Source organism: Mesocricetus auratus, unplaced genomic scaffold, assembly GCF_017639785.1.
Source record: "Mesocricetus auratus isolate SY011 unplaced genomic scaffold, BCM_Maur_2.0 Super-Scaffold_100018, whole genome shotgun sequence".
NCBI lineage: Eukaryota > Metazoa > Chordata > Mammalia > Rodentia > Cricetidae > Mesocricetus > Mesocricetus auratus.
Genome location: NW_024429199.1, coordinates 358,711 through 375,461, shown reverse-complemented (window position 1 = coordinate 375,461; position 16,751 = coordinate 358,711). Strand labels below are relative to the sequence as shown.

The window sequence follows — 16,751 nt, the reverse complement described above, 5'->3', positions numbered from 1 at the left end:
CTTCTTTCTTCTTTTATTTCCTTCTGAAAATATATAGCTTCAGCGGTGTGCTAGGTTAATTGGCTTTGTGGGCAGCCCCAGGAAACCCAAAGCCTCTTATGATGTCATTTCCTTTGGAAAATGTGTTCTGGATTGCAAGCCACCAAATTACAAATGAGGCTTTTCTGTTTATTCATCAAACAGTCGCCACCAGGTGCACAAGAGGAAAGCTACGCAGAGTGCTTGAGGGACTGTGTGTGTGCGCGCCTGTGTGTGTGTGCACGTGTGTCTGTGTGTGTGTGAGAGAGCGCCTGTGTGTCTGTGTGAGTGTGTGCATGTGTGTGTACACACGAGTGTGTGTGTGTGAGAGTGTGCATGTGAGTGTGTGTGTGTGTGCGCGCGCGCGTGTGTGGGCGCCTGTGTGTGTGTATGGAAAGTGGGAGAAAGGCAGTCACTTTCCGAAGGGCACAGCAGTTAGAAGGGAGATGTCATAACTCTTGGTCTTCAGAAAATTGATCCATTCAGACTTTTAAAAAATTATCTTTATTCTTTTCATTTGTTCAATGAAAAAATTGAGAGAAAATTTGAATTCTGGGAATTTTAATTTTGATTTCACAAGTTTGTTTGTTAATTTTTCTAAAACCGGCTAAGGCAACTGGGTACTGAGAGTACATTTTCCACACGGCAGGGTGTTTACAGAACTCTTTTCCTGGCAGATGTGGACAAGCATCTACTCCTTTATGGCACACCAAAGACAAACCCAAAGTACCAATCCACCCTAGTGGTGGTCCAGTGTGGGGAGCTGATGGGTTTCTTTGGCTTATTTACAGAGCATGGTTGAGAGGTAACTTACAGGAGCAGGGGACCCCGAAGCAGCCATCTCCTTCCAGCACTGGTAACAACTTCTCCATAGCCGCAGGCATGGAGTCCACCCTCAGTTTGTGTATTGCAATGCCTCTCCAGATCATGATGCCACATGCAGTCAGGGAAGGTCACATAAACTGGCTTGGAGGTGTCGGACAGAGCGGCCAGTCTCTCAGGTGAGGGTCCAGTGACCATGAAGGAAGGCCAATAAGCCTGATCTTTAGGGTCACTTACAAGTAGTCCCAGCTGTTCTGAGGAAGGTGGTGGCTGTTATCTTGGGAGGACAGCATTCTTTAACACAGGACTTCAACATGAAGAAACCAGTTGGGGAACTAAGTAGTCCAGGACAAGATTGTACCAGGAGCTCAGTCCCAGGCTTTTTCCCCCTCATAGTCCAGCCAAGTCTCTGCCGAATTTCACTTCAGTGAATCCTTCCCAGCTAAAGACATTCTTTTGTTCTTGATAGCGAGTGTTAGTGCAAATTTCCGTAAAGAGTTCTGTACCCGAACTACTGTGCCAGTGTGAAGCCACAACCTGTGTGTCTGCTTAGAGCTGGCTTGGCTGACAGGTGCTTCCAATTTGTCTCTCTGCATTGATGGTATTCACGCACTTGATGATGGGCTGGGCAGGAGCTCCTACCCACTTTGGGATGCTGGCCCCAAGGAACAGAGGTGGAGAGACAGTTCACCAATACTTCCAGGACATGCTATGTCCAGAGCTCTGAGCTCTGGAAAAGAAACCTCAGGACACTTGGAACTGTCCTTCATCATGTGTCCACGCCCATGCATGTAGTCCGCATGTTCCCCACACACAGGCAAGATCAGCTGCTGTCGCCTGTCGATGCCGTGTCTCTTCCTTCCCCTGAGTTCCCTCAGATCATTTCCACAGTTTGAGCAAGTTGGCGACAGCTCTGAAAAAGACACATAGCTGTGCTGTGGAGCTTGGCGGTTGAGGGGGACCTTCTGTGGGTGAGCGGTAGTCAGGTGGGAGGAGGCGAGAGTAAAGGACTATAGGAAGAGTGTGTACCAAGTTCACCCAGGACCTCAACATCGTCACAGGACGGAGAAAACTGTCAAGCAAGGGGCTCTTTTACAGGCTTTGTTTGGCCTTTGTTTCCCACAGAGGATCACTGAGTGACCGGAGTCGGGCAAGTGACAGGATCCAATCTGCATTTTGGAAGGACTGTTCACTCATGGAGGAAATAGAGGCAAGGAAGGAGGGAGGCCTGGACTGAGGCGGGCAGTTGGAGGAGGAGTGGGTGATCACTGCACGTCTTTAAGGGCACAAAACTCAGTGACTCACTGGGCGGTGGAGAGGGTGAGGGAGAAAGACTCAAGAATGTTTCCCTGGTTTCTGGACTGGATGCTCGCTTGGAAATGAAAACTGAGGGAAAACCCTACCACTGGTAAGGTAAAATGGGGGTGGGGATGTGTGCCAGCCTAGAGCTCAGAGAAGACATTCTGTTCCACTCTCTGCAAAGTGACTCACAGCCTGGTAGAAGGTCAAAGCATCTGCCCCATCAAGACACTTTTTTCTTTTCCTTGTTTTTCTTTCTCTTTCTTTTTCTTTCTTTCTTTTTTTGAGAAAAGGTTTCTCTGTGTAGCCCCATGTCCTGAAATTCTCTGTGTAGACCAGGCTGGCCTCAGATTCAGAGATCTGCCTGTCTCTGCCATCTAAATTTTGGGATTAAAGGCATTGTGCCAAGAGGAACCATTTTCATTAAATAGATTTTTCTTCCTAAATGGTTTGTTCTAGAAAGGCCTGATTTTGTGATACAAACGTTTGAAACACTGGGAAAGGACTATGGGCTTTTGGCACATTTCTCCCCAATACGTCCCAGCACGCCATGGCCCAAGCTTCCTAGTCGCACACTGCCAGGGACCTGGATGTCCCCAGGTCTGTGATACTGATACTGTGCTTTGTGTATTTATAAAATCAAGCCTGCTGTAAGGTTTCAGCACAGGCTATAAGTGATCACATACCCACAGAATAATCTTTCCCTCCCAGTGTCCCTTTCACTTTTAAGCAGAAAGATATTCGGGGAGCTGTGTTTGTCTATGTTCTCCAGAAAGGCGAGCTAACAGGGTATTTATGGAGATTTATTAGAGATTGCAGTACCAATGTGGAGGCTGGTAAGTCCTCCAGTCTGCCATCTGCATGCTGAAGAACAAGGAAGACCACAGGTGTGAATCCCAATGTGAGCCTGAGGGCTCCCAAGTCAGGACCACGTCCAAAGACAGGTAGAGAGGGACTCCCCAGAGGCAAAGCTTACCCTTTCTCCGCCTCTTTCATACTCCTTGTTCCTTCAAGGGATTAGATAATGTCCAGCTACATTCAAGACAGCCTTCTTCTTCCTTCAGTCTGCAAATTTAAGTGTTATTATTACTCAGAAACATCTGGAGCAAACTAGTATTTTTTTCCAATCTTTCTGGGTATTCTGCACCCCAGTCAAATTGACACAGGACACCATCAAAAGCCACCTCAGCTTTGTTTTTATTAAATAATCACGGTAGAAACTTAGTCCAAGGTGGTTCCAATGGAGACGAGAAGGGCTAAGAAGCAGACTGCACACTCCCGTGGTATAGAGCAGAGCAGCATGGAGGAAAATGCCACATTGCCACTCTCCAAGGCCAAGGAAGCCACAGTCTTTTAAGAAATTCATCTGAAGGAAAATAAATGTGGACCCCCTCCCCCGAGACAGGGTTTCTCTGTATTGTTTTTGGTGTATGTCCTGAAACACTCTCTGTAGGCCAGGCTGGTCATGAACTCACAGATATCTGCCTGCCTCTGCCTCCCCAGTGCTAGCATTAAAGGTGTTCACCACCGACACCTGGCTCAAGTCCAAATGTGGACTTCTATAGGCAGTTTCCTTCCTCTGAGGAGCCTCAATGTAAAATTTAACAACCTATTCCTCTCTCGTTCCCACAGACACTGGTGAAAGGGGCATCTAAACCACCTGTCACAATAACAAAATGCATGAGAAAATCAACTTACAAACTGCAGCATGGTTCCAGTTCATGGTTTCAAAGGCTCCACTCCATAATCTAGAAGATCCACTTCTGGCAAGCCTTTGGTGAGGTTGCTGGAGGCAAAGGTGGAGATCCTGGAGTGGCCAACTCCTCACACCATGGCCAGAAGAGACTGGGAGCCGCAGCCCCCCCTGGGGCATACCTCCAGTGACTTCTTGGTGACACTGCCTGGGGACTCTTCAACACATGGGTCTTTGCAGGTGCATTCAAACCCAAATTATAGGGATAGGTAGACTCCAGCACACAGTCCAGGTTTTCTTTGTCATATGATGAAATGAATCCCAGGTCCTCTTTTTTTGTAGAGGCTATCACCTATTATCTCAGCAGGATTCCAGGCAGCCATTATTTCCTCCAGCATGTGCTATTAGGCAGTTTACCAAAGCCCCAAGTGGACTGTCTCATTGACCTGTGCATAAGGGATGTGGGGATGGGGATATGGCTCAGTGGTAAAGCTCTCGCCTAGCATGTCTGAAACCCTGGGTTCACCCCCCAGCCTGCCCCCACAATAATAACAACAGTAACCCAATGAAAACACCCATCTCATACCCCTCTGTGACTGATGAGAGGAAAGTATGAATTGGGGACAGTCATTTCACCTCCTCTGCTCTCTATTACGTTGACATTCATAGCCAGCTCTCCTGTTTACTAGTTCTCTTGGGGGGGATTTTAAAAACATGTTTGCTTCTATTATAATCTAAGTCACACTCTTCCACCCATCGGTTGCTGCATCTTCTGAAGGGGTCATGTCAAGGAAAAGTCAACACTCACTCTTCTCATTTGCTCTTTGGTTTGCACACTCATCAAAAGACTAGAGTCATTTGATACTTCACAAGATCTTTTCCCCCTTAATAAACAGTGAGGGAAGGGAGAGTCACCTGGCCACAGTGTCTGGTGACTGGGTTCTGTTCCCATTTCAACTGTTGACTCAATAAATGCCCTTGGGCAAGTCACTGAACCTCTTCATGCTTTGGTCTCTGGGGATGAAATCTGCCAACTGCATTATGTGGTTTTGAACCTCATTGCCCTCTGAGTTAAAAATAGCAGAGGGCCAGGTGTCTACATGGTCCCAAACTGATGTGAGAAGGATGACCATAGGACATCACAAAGGTGTCCTTGAACTATAAATTATGTAATAGTGGCATGGGACACAGTGGCGCTCAAGCATTTGACCTAAGTGATAAATTCCAGCCCTTGAAAAATTTCCCAGCCAAGCAAGGATCGGGTTAACTTCCACCCTTGGATACGCTGCCTGGCTGTGGTCCCACTTCTCTGCATTTCTCTTGCCATAGTACTTGACACTGATTGCTATTATTTGCTTTGTCACAGTCTCGGACTGTAAACTTCTTGAGGGAGACCATGTCAACCTTATGCACTAGCTTCATTATCAAGTGCACACCAGGTGGGGCATCATACTCAAAATATTGCCATATGGACAAGTGAATGGACTCTGCCCAGTCTCCAGAGATCATCCATTCTACATCACTGGGGTCATCTATTCTTGGCCAAGATAAGGTAGGATTTGATCCCATCTCCCCCCATGCCTACTATCATGTAGTGAGAGCAAGTCTGGGATAGTATTCAATGCCAACTTGACCGGATTTAGACTCACCTAGAAACATGCCTAGGGGTGTATCTGGTAGGATGTTTCCAGTGGTTTAACTGACAAGGAAAGATTTACTCGCAGGGGTCATTCCAGACTAAATGTAAAGGGAAAGGGGAGAAAGCTAGCTGAATACTGGAATTTGTCCCATTCTCGTTCCTGACTGAAGACATGACACGAGAAGCTGCCTCATGCTCTGGTCACCATCACTAGAACTACTCTTATAGCCACACTCCCACTATGATGCCCTATCCTTCAAACCGGTTGCCAAAATAAGTCTTTTTCTTCCTTCTCTCAGGTATTTTGTTATCGAGATGAGAAAAGTAAGCAGAATACAGTCTTAACCCAAATGTATGTTTATTATGAAGGTTGTATGGTGGTTTGAATGTAATTTGACCCCATAAGCATATAGGGAGTAGTACTATTAGGTGTGACTTTGTTGGAGTAGATGTGGCCTTGTTGGAGGAAGTATGTCACTGTAGGGGTGGGCTTTGAGGTCTCATATATGCTCAAGTCACCCCCAGTGTCTCAGACCACTTCCTGTTGCCTGTAGGTCAAGATATAGGAATCTCAGCTCCTTTTCCACCACCATGTCTGCCTGCATGCTGCTTTCCTTTCTGCCATGATGATAATGGACTAAACTTCTGAACTGTAAGCTAGCCCCAACTAAATGTTTTCCTTTTAAAGAGTTGACATGACCATGGTGTCTCTTCTCAGCAATAGGAACCCTAAGATAGGTCGTAACCCAAATGAATGTTTGTTATCAGCAAGGAGATTAAATAGCATTTGTTGGTCTGGTTCTGGAAGGTGAGTAACGTCCTAGATCTCTAATCATTTAGGTACTGTGTTCATTCTCTGTTGTTGCTACTGTTTGATACAGGTTTCTCTATGTAGTCCTGGTTGTCTTAGAACTTGATATAAAGACAAGGTCAGCCTCAAATTCACAGACATCCTCCTGCCTCTGACTCCAGTGCTGGGATCAAAGGCCTATGCCATCATGCCTGGCCAGCTCTCTTCATTCTTTAAACAAAGAATTTCTTTAGCTATACAGAAGAACAGGCTTACTCAACCAGATGTCAACACCACAACCAGAATTGTCTGGATTTATGGATGAATGCAAGACACATTTAGAGCCATATGTCTGATGTTATGACTAAGGGCTGACTCGAGTCTTACACCTAGCTTACATAAGGATATGCGCAGCCTTAAAAGAGGTGTAACTAATCCATGTGTCATGAATACAATTCAACAGTTGAATCCCTTATCACAGACCACAAATTTTACCAATGAAAAGTCCTTTCTATCATTCATTTAGCCAACTAGCCAAACTTCTGCTCATGACTCTGGATAAAGATAGCCACAGATGGCAGCAGGGACAACCATATACAACTTTCACATGGGACTCAGAAACAACGAGAGTAGTTCAGACATCTAAAAAGTCAGTGCAAGTCCGGCATTGGTGGTGCACGCCTTTGATCCCAGCACTCGGGAGGCAGAGGCAGGTGGATCTCTGTGAGTTTGAGACCAGCCTGGTCTACAAGAGCTAGTTCCAGGACAGCCTCCAAAGCCACAGAGAAACACTGTCTCGAAAAACCAAAAAAATAAAACAATAAAAAATAAGTCATTGTAAGAGACTCATGGTGCTATTCTTTGACACAGAAGGGAGACTCAGCTCCAGAAGGCTTCACGTCTTCCTAGCTCCCTGGGGAGGCTGGGTCTCTTAGTGAGCTGGCTTCCCTGGGTAGAGTGTAATTTGACTTGACTCTCTTCCCTCTTGGATTTCCTTATGGCTCCTCTCTCTGTAAGATAATTTCAAATTTGAGGGAAAAGCATCCAACAGACCAAGAACATTTTTGTTTTACTGATCACAGTCCCTCATTTTGCTCCTGGTATCCCTGATAAACACCATGCTGAGGTCGGCTGGAGTCATACACAAGTGTTTCTGCCAGTGCTCACCTGTTCTCCTCAAACCGCTTGGTTGTGGGCAAGGATGCCCTGCACTGCTGACTTACCCATACTGGTCAGGTGCAGAAGCATGTTGTAGGGGCAGTCTCAAGTTATCTGGACCACTAATGGCCTACTGATCCTCTCTGTTGATGTCAATACTGTCCCTGGAATATTCTCTCTCACCCCTACTTAGTTCCCAGTGGCATTAGTGGAAGAACCTGCCGAGCTCTAATTACTCTGCCCTGTAGGACTTGGGCCTGTCCTCACAGTATGGGACACGTATTCACCGGTTCTCAGTAAACCTACTTCCTGTTTTCCTGCCTGCCTGGCTTCCATGAAATGCCTTGGATACAGCACATAGCCTGCTGATGCTGCTGATTTCCGAGGCCACATCACCCTCCTAACCACAGCTGCAAGAGCAAGCCCTGCTGACAACAGATTCCCTTAACTTTTGGTGGGTGGGGGCAGAACTGGGGATTGAACTAGGGCCTCGTGCTAGACAAGTATTCCATCAGCAAGCTACAGCCCCAGCCCTAGTTCCCTTAACTCTAATGCTACCAGTCATGGGTTCTTTTTCTCCCATCTTGGCTCTCAAGCTTGACCAGCGAATTTGATGCATAGCATCAATTTTATATGCAGCTCTGCATAGTAAGCAAGCTATTCTCACTTTCTGTCATTGTCACAGCCATGCTAGGGGAAATCCGAGGGGGAGCTGTGGGTTACACTCTGCCCTGTATGACCCTGCCCCTTGAGAAGTCAGTCATTTGGTTAACTCATAACCTAGCACAGTTAGAAGCATAAGCTAGTAGTTCCCTTTCTCTCTGGGAAATTTCAACAGGGAGCAAAAATTTGATAAGATACCCAGAAACAAGAACATTGACAGCTGTAGCCACAGTGGGGCATGACAAAGCAAGCCCCGAGGGGTTTTATTTACACTTTAAATTATTTCTTCCCTTTTTTTGAAACTATAATGCAATTATATAATTTCCCTCTTCTCTATCATCCCTCCAAACTCTCCCGCGTACCCTCTCCTTGCTCTCTTTCAAATTCATGGCCTCTTCATTAATTGCTGTTGCATATATACTTATAATAATGTATATACATTCCTAACTAAGTATTAAATTTTGAATCTTTGAACCAGTAGATACAATAAAGAAGAAAGCAGTTCCAGGCCTAGAGAAAAGGAGACTGAGCTAGACCAGAGCTGAAAATCAATAGCCCAACTCAGCAGGCTGCTTGTTGGCCTGGTAGAAGCTGGTCTAGTTGCTTTCCCCACCATCCTGAGTGGGACTCACCTTCAGGCCACACAGCCACCAGGATGGGGAGGGCTTAACCTGGGCCAGAAGCTGGTTAGTAACCTTTTGCTGCAGAAGGCAAAATCACCAATTCTTCAGTTTTGTGGGTCTCCAGTCTCTGCAGGAACTGTTTAGTTCTGCTGGGGGAGAGCAACAGCTGTCAAGGAACATACATGACTGTGTTCCGGCAGACCCTCATTTGTGGACACAGAGATTTGAACTTTACTTAAAAAAAAGATTTAGTTATTTAATCTCATATGCTTGAGTGCTTGCCTGCATGTACATCTGTGTACCATGTACATACAGTGTCCACAGAAGCCAGAAGAGGACATGAGACTTCCTAAGAGGCACCCGGGAGCCCTGTGTGGTGCTGGGAACTGAACCTGGTCCTCTGCAAGAGTAGACAGTGCTCTAACTGCTGAGCAATCTCTCCAACTCTTTCTTTTTTGTGTGTGCCCCAGGTTATTGTTGTTTTGATTTTCTCTCAGCCATTTATGAATGTAGAAATCACTCCTGCCTTGTGAGCTGGGGGATTACAGTATACATGTACCCCACCGGAGTACTGGTGGAGCCAGATACACAACTGATTACTGAGATCAGCAAACGGACTCTCCTCCAGAGTGAGTTCTGGGGTGAATGTCAGTCTTCTGGAGTTTCCTGCCCTCCTTGACAATGGAATACCAAAGTAACGATGGCCAAGTAGTATGGACCAATTGAACAAATACTGAGACAAATGGTAAAGATGATATTGTCAAATCCTTCTGCATGCCATGATTAGGCAGTTTGAAAGAGGCATGTGGTCAGCCTGCAGATTGGGAGAAGGCTGGGCTGGCAAGACACTTGCTTGGGTTCAAGATGGGACAGGGTCTCCTTGCTGCACATAGCAGGCTCACAGACAGTCCTCTTGGTGCGTATAGCAGACTCACACAGAAGCAGTGCTGTCAGCCAGCCATGAGGCCCTCAGAGCAGAACTGTCTGCCTAAAACTTGCAGAGATCGACAGGGGACTCTGTTAGCACTGGCCCTGCAGGGCTTGTGCAGAAAGCCCTTTTCTGGACTAAGAGGAAGTGGAGTGTAGCCCACTTCAGTATGTGCCCATACTGAAACCCCTCCCTTTTATTTTAGTGTTACAAGCCCAGGTATTTAGGTGGTGTATGTGAGCAGCTGACTGAGCCCAGGGCTCAGAGCCAAAAACCTCCAGCAACCGTAGCACCATGCCTGCTTCAGAACGTTTTTATCTATAAACAAGGAAGGACACATAAAAACTATATCCATTTCTTCCATTTACTGAGAACTTCTCAGGTCAGCGGCATGATGCCTAGCCACCCAAGAGCTGGACATTCTATCTGACCAAGGGCGTCACCAAGCAGTGACAGGACTCCAGGCTACCGTTGGTGTGTTGTGTACTTCCTTTGTGGCAGCAGTATCACCGTGGAGATAAGTGACCACACAGAGAAGTTCTCTATTTGTAGTTTAGCTCCTGTGACCAGAAGAGCTCTACAAGCAGGGTGCCTGCCTCTAACTCTCTGGGAAGCAAAGCTTTTGATTTCTTCATGCCTCCATTTCTTACCTGCCCAATTGTGTCACCTCGTGTTTCCGGTTTCATTCTCCAAGTCCCCTCAGATTTTCTTTTTTGTAATGATTGAATCCAGTGTTCAGAAGCTAAACATTTTGTAGTAGAAGTGAAATGTATACGGTGCTGTATGTCATATCTTGGGTAAAATAAACCACAACCATTTATTAACACAAAATTATACTCATCAGTTCATCAGAATGTTTGCCTTAACAGTTAATTTTCCTGAATTGGGTATAGTAGCACACACATTTAGTCCCAGCACTTGGGAGGCAGCGGTACAGAGGGGCAGGGGGGGCCAAAGGAGGACAGAGAGGGGTAGAAGCAGAGGCAGATCTCTAGGAATTTGAGGCCAGTTTGGTCTACATAGCAAGCTCCAAGCCAGCCAAGGTAACATAGTGAAAGCAAGTCTCAAATAAACAAAACAAACAAAAACCAACAACAAAACCAACAGAAACCCAAAGTTGAAAGTCTGGATTGTTCTCTCTCCCTGAGTCATCTTTTCCCTGGAGGTCACCTAGGTCCCTGTGCAGGGAAAATGGCCCTCAGCTCTCTTTTGCTTTCTAACTTGGCATGTTCTGAAGCCAGGCGTTTGTGGCTCACACCTTTAATCCAAGCACTCAGAAGGCAGAGGCAGGCCGATCTCTGTGAGTTTGAGACCAGCCTGGTCTACAAGAGCTAGTTCCCGGACAGCCTCCAAAGCCACAGAGACACCCTGTCCAAAAAAAAAAAAAAAAAAAAAAAAAGAAAAAAGAAAAAAAAGAAAGTTGTTGACATGTTCTGTCTTCACAGTCATTCATGACCCACCCAGTCACACCATGGCCACCAGTCACCAAGCCCAGAGAGTCTCATTCCCTCAGTTACAGTTGCCTAGAGTGCTTGGCCATGCTTGGTTGCCTTCTCAGCTCCCTGCTTGTCTCCATGTCCCTTCCCTCGTCTATGCTTGCAGAGCACATGGCCCACTTCCAGGCATGTGAACCATGACAACCACTGTGCTGTTTCCTCTTTGGCCAGCATGGGTTTTCACTGCCTCACCTCCCCCGGAGCAAAGCAAAGCCACCTCCAGGGTCTGCCTGCCTCTGCTCTTCAATGCTGGGTTTACGGACGTGTGTCTTCCTGTGGATGCTCGGGATCCAAACCCAGGACCCTGTGCTTGCACAGGCAGGTGCTCTTTCTTGCCAGGCCATCTCTTCCGCCTTGAGATGCTTTTCTAGCTATGCCTAAGAAAATTCCACAGGTGCCTACATCAACCTTGAAACTGCAGGACAGCAAGAAGGAAACGTCCAGACAACGACGCACTGACGCACTGCACAGAAGTGTCTCTCATGTGGCACTGAAGTGAATTAGCCTGCATTTAATTGTTGCTATAGTTTGGTTCTAGAATGCTTCCTGGTGGCCTACATGCTGAAGGTTTAGGCCACCAGCCTATTATGCTATTGGGAAGTATCAGACCCTGTTAGAGGTAGAGCTTCATAGTGTGTGTGTGTGTGTGTGTGTGTGTGTGTGTGTGTGTGTGTGTGTTCAAGGGGTTATGTTGAGGGGAGTGTGCCCTTAGAACCTTGGCCCTTTCTTCTTTGTTTCCTGACCACCACGAGGGGAGCAGGCTTGACCTGCACACTTACACCATGGTCCACTGTGCCAACACAGGGCTCCAAAGCAGCAGCACCAAATGGCCATGGACTGATAAATCATAAGCTCAAATTTTTAAGTTGACTATTTCAGGTATTTTGTCATAGCAATATACCTGTAACCTCTTATGTACAGAGTCAGCGTGATCGGTTACCTATGGGAATGGGAATTACATAATGGGAAGAGATGCAGAGAAAGAAAGGATGAAGAAAAATAAAATCGGATCCCTATCCAATTTTATATCCGAAGTGAGGCAGCAAAGGCAGGGACAGCCCAGCCACCCAAGACACATGCACTTGAAAAAAAATTTTCTGCCTCTTCCCTGTAGAACAACAACCAGCAAGCCCCATTCTGTGGGCAATCTGTGTTCAGAAACTTTCAGATAGGAGAAGAGATTTTTTAAAAAAGAAAAAAGCCAGCTTAGGCTGGTTTCAGGCACAAGTGCAGAGAAGGCTAATCTCTCCCTAGAGTGTGCCTGTGGGCTGGAGGGCATTTCAAAGCTATGCACAACCCCCCCCCCATGCTTATGGTTATGGGGTGTATTCCCCAATTGTCAGGCTCGACTCCACACCATTTCTATCTCTGCAGATCAACTCCTCCTCTGCCCAGACTGGTCTAAAGACCCCCCTTCATTCTGTGGAGTACACTCCATGTTTTCACTCTCACTTTCAATAAATCTATAATTAATATTACTAGGGGAAAATGGCATTCTCTTTGGGGATCTTTGTTTCATTAATAAACTAATTTTAAAATGGACTTGGAAGGAAATTTGTAAACAATTTTATTGGAGCTTAAGAGAGAGACAAAAAAAACAGGTCAGGTGAGCTGTAAAATCTTGGCAGCTACCTGGAGGAAGAGGCTGGCCAATCAGAGGCAAGGGGGGAGGGTAAGAGGTTAGCTTCAGAGAATTAGTGAGGAGGCCCACAGGGCCAGGGAAAGCACAGGTAGGCTTTGCCTATGCCTGAAAGAAAAAGACTCAAAGAGGAAAAGGGAAAGTTACACTCTCCTGAATTGGGATTCAGAGAAGCAGGCAGGCTCTACGGAGCTACATGAAGGCAGCTTCGTGAGTTTCTACCCTGAGGAAGGGGCTTCTAGTTTGGACAGTACATTACCTCATTAAGGGGCCAGGTAGTACTCCCTCTCCCAGCATGCCTTCTGGTGAGGCAGCTTTCCTGGGCACTGGAATCCTGGCTAGATGATTGACAGGCCCAGCTGGATTAACTCTGAAAAAGAGGGGTGAGTACTTTGTAATACTTGGAGTAGCTTAAATTGTCAAGTCTACATCCAAGGCCTGAGGCAGAAATGAGGAGTTTATTCTTTTGACCTGGAGGAAGTAGATAATCCCACCGTTCCTTAGGTAATTTAGAACCACAGGAAACACTTGCCTTACCAGTCCATGGGGGAGGGCCCATCCTTAATGGCCTCTAAGCCACTAACATCTGTCTCAATACCTAAGACTGCTTTTCTGTGGGCTGTCCAAATCATTGCTCGAGACACAGAGAACCTGGTGCAGAGACACAAGGACCTGAGACCCCCTTTAAGAGACAAGAGGGTTATTTTCAACAGATTTTAGGTGTAACTAGAAAAGATAAAAAGTATACAGGTAATATGAAAGAAGAAAAAAAAACCAAACCATTGTAACCTGGGATAGATTAAAATATTTCCCCCCTCTCTCTCTCATTCTCTCTCTCTCTCTCACCCTCTCTCTCTCTCTCTCTCTCTCTCTCTCTCTCTCTCTCTCTGAGAGCCATCATTCTGTAAATATGTCTCTCTTATTGGTTGATGAATAAAGCACTATTGGCCAATAGGGAAGCAAGATAGGTGGGACTAGGAGAAGAATTCTGGGAAATGTAATCAAGAGAGGAGTCACCATGTGATCTCCCAGGAGGAGAGGACATGTCAGGAGGGTGTCCTCAGAAAGAAGTCCTTATAAAAATATATATTAGTAATCATGGGTTAATAATTAAGTCAGGGGTATCCAATGAGAAACCATAACTAACAAATGGCCAACAGCTTCATAATTAATATAGTGTCTCGTGCGTTATTTGGGGGCTAAGGCAGCTGGCGGGACCCAGGCAGCTGGTGGGAAGAAGTTCCCTCTCTCTCTCTCTCTCTCTCTCTCTCTCTCTCTCTCTCTCTCTCTCTCTCTCTCTCTCTCTCTCGGTTTTTCAGGGTTTCTCTGTGGGATGGTCCTGGCTGTCCTGGGACTCCATTTGTAGGCCAGGCTGGCCTCAAACTCACTGAGATCCGCCTGCCTCTACCTTCCAAGTGCTGGGATCAATGTGTGTACCGAGACTGCCCAGCTTAAAAGAATTCTTAAACAAGATTTTGAAAGTATGTATAAACCAGGACCAGAATCGTTCAGTAGTGGGCTGCTTGCCTGCTGTTCATGAGGGCCTGGGTTTGGCCCCAGCACAGAGAGAAAGAAAGAAAGAAGCAAGCAAGAGATCCCATGACAAACTGAATGATCTGATTATATCAAGTCAAGGGTTCTATTAACAGGTTGCATGGGAGTTAGGAAATGGCCACAGCACCTTGAATAAAGTCAGCCTCTGCTGAATGTAAGAGATGGAAGGTAGTTTAGGTCATCTAGAAGTGACAAAGGATTAATTACTGGAGTAAACAGCAAACTTGTGACACTCAACAATAAAGGACAGACAATATCCCAGAAGACTTAGGAAACAGAAGATTCACAGCCTAACAATGATAGGAAAGAAACTGCAGGTTCTTAAAGATCACCTTATCATTGAATGCTGTAAGGCTAGACCCGGGAAGCCAGAAAGCAGGATAATACCCAGTGCTGTGGGAGTGGGGTGGGGGTGGGGCAAGAGGTTTGGTCCGCTGGGGCTGCTGCTCAGCTGGGAGAACAATCCCTCATCCACTCACCTAAGCAAGTACCTGGAAAGCTTATGACTCAGCAGTTTCGTTCAGAGAACAGGTCTCCTAGAATTCCTCACACAGACCCATAAAAGATACGCAGAGGCTGGGGTCACCCCAGGATACGTATAGATCAAAGTTAAAATAACTTTGGGAATCCAGTTGTGGTATTGGGCTACAATACATTTTTGGTTTCTGTTACTTTTGGCATATAGGTCCTGTTCTAGACTCTCTGACCAAAAGCAAGTTAGAAGAAAGGACTTACATGGTTCACACTTTCAGTTCACGTCCAGTCATAGAGAAAGGTAAGGGCAGGAACCTGAAGCAAAGACCACGGAGGAATGCTGCTTATTGGCTCACTCTCTGTCGTGCTCCCTAGCGCATGCTCAGCTGGCTTTCTTATGTAGCCCAGGCCCAGCTGCCTAGGGATGGCACCACCCACAGTGGGCTGGACGCGCCTGTGTCAGTTAGTAATCCAATCAATCCCCACAGACACCTCCACAGGCCAATCTGATGTAGGCAATTCTTCAATGGAGGCTTTCTTTTCAGACTTTATCTTGTGTCAAGTTGACAATTCAAGATAGCTAGGAGAGGTCTTAAACTGGTTAGTAGTCTTCAGAGTGTTTTTTGTTTGTTTGTTTGTTTTGTTTTGTTTTTTGTTTTTTGTTTTTTGTTTTTTTAGTTTTGTTTTGTATGTGAAGAGACCGCTGCAGTGGGATCCAGCTTTCCACTGGGAAGACCAGGGCAGGAGCAAGAGGTTGTTGGCACATCCTTCCAGCGTCCTGGAAGAGGAATTGGTCTCTAACGGCAGTAATTTAATTAATTATCCCACACAAGGAAGCCCCCACAAAAAAGGGAAAACTGGGCCTCTAGGGACCGCTCAACAATTCTTAGCACCTATATCACGACTCACAAGTGTCTGTGACTCCAATCTCAGAAGAGCCGATGACCTTTTCTGGCATGACCTCTTCTGGCACTAGGTATGCACCTGGTGCTCAGTCATACATGTAGACAAAATACCTGTGCACATAAATCGAGCACACACACACACACACACACACACACAATAAAGGTGGGATGTGGACTGTGGGAAGAGTTTACATGAGCTCTTGGACTGCAGAGTAATTTAAGTTCAGGGAAGAGATGTGCCCCCCCCAACCTGTTTATCTTGTCCTACGCCTGTTTTCCACAATTAGGCAGTTATAAGCACAGAGCTTTGATGAGTTCCAAGAACCACTTTGGTAAATTAACTAAGCCTGTGGCAGGGGTCACGGCTGACTGATGGGTGTGGCTCCTGGTTGGCATCTGAAACGGAGGAGTCTTGTGGGCCTGAATACTCAGCATGTGGCATGAAGTGCTATCACTAGGCGGGCAGTGTCAGGACTGGATTAAATTAGAGCATGACCAGGTTGCTGCCTGCTGGAATGCACTTGGTATACAGGGAGAAAACCTCCATACATCTGCTGTTTTGAACTGTAAGAGTGTGGCCGGGAAGAACAGTTTTGTTATTGTGGGACCTGTGTGAGAAAAAGAACACAAATTGTAAATTGAACATTTCCACGATAATCCAGTTATCACATCTCTTCAGCTCTCTGAGGTAGATAATGGTGGCATTAGCATTCCCTTGCATGGAAGGCATCCACTTAAAAATAAAGTTCACAGGCTGGAGTTCAGTGGTCGAGCACATTCTAACCATGTGCTCGACTCTGGATTTGGCCTTCAGCACCTGGGGTGGGGTAGGGATTATCTAGCTCTAGAATCTCCTATCGCCAAAGTGGAGGCAGCTAGGGAAACCCTCAGACAGAAAGAGTGGAGAGGTTCGCCTGTGTCTGGCATGGCAGGAATTTACCGAGAAAGACTACTTTGTAACACTTACTGGTTTATTTTTATCCATGTCAGTCTCTTGTGGAGGGTGCTTGGACAAGACGGAGCTCCTAGAGATTTGCTGGGATGTGCTGG

General features: G+C 46.3%; 1 long non-coding RNA gene across 4 annotated transcripts; it reads right to left on the bottom strand.

Moving 5' to 3' along the window:
* Positions 1 to 503: 503 nt before the first annotated feature.
* LOC106021393 lies at positions 504 to 16,507 on the bottom strand. 4 transcript variants are annotated; one of them, XR_005869518.1, is made up of 7 exons: positions 15,058 to 16,507; positions 13,028 to 13,138; positions 10,284 to 10,425; positions 8,715 to 8,854; positions 3,838 to 4,278; positions 3,116 to 3,204; positions 504 to 1,753 (listed from the first exon to the last, which is right to left on the bottom strand). It is a non-coding gene; the product is annotated as an uncharacterized LOC106021393 (long non-coding RNA). The 4 variants fall into 4 exon arrangements; XR_001196682.3 differs by having other exon boundaries at positions 8,715 to 8,851; XR_005869519.1 differs by having other exon boundaries at positions 8,715 to 10,425; positions 15,058 to 15,574; positions 15,706 to 16,507.
* Positions 16,508 to 16,751: the final 244 nt, after the last annotated feature.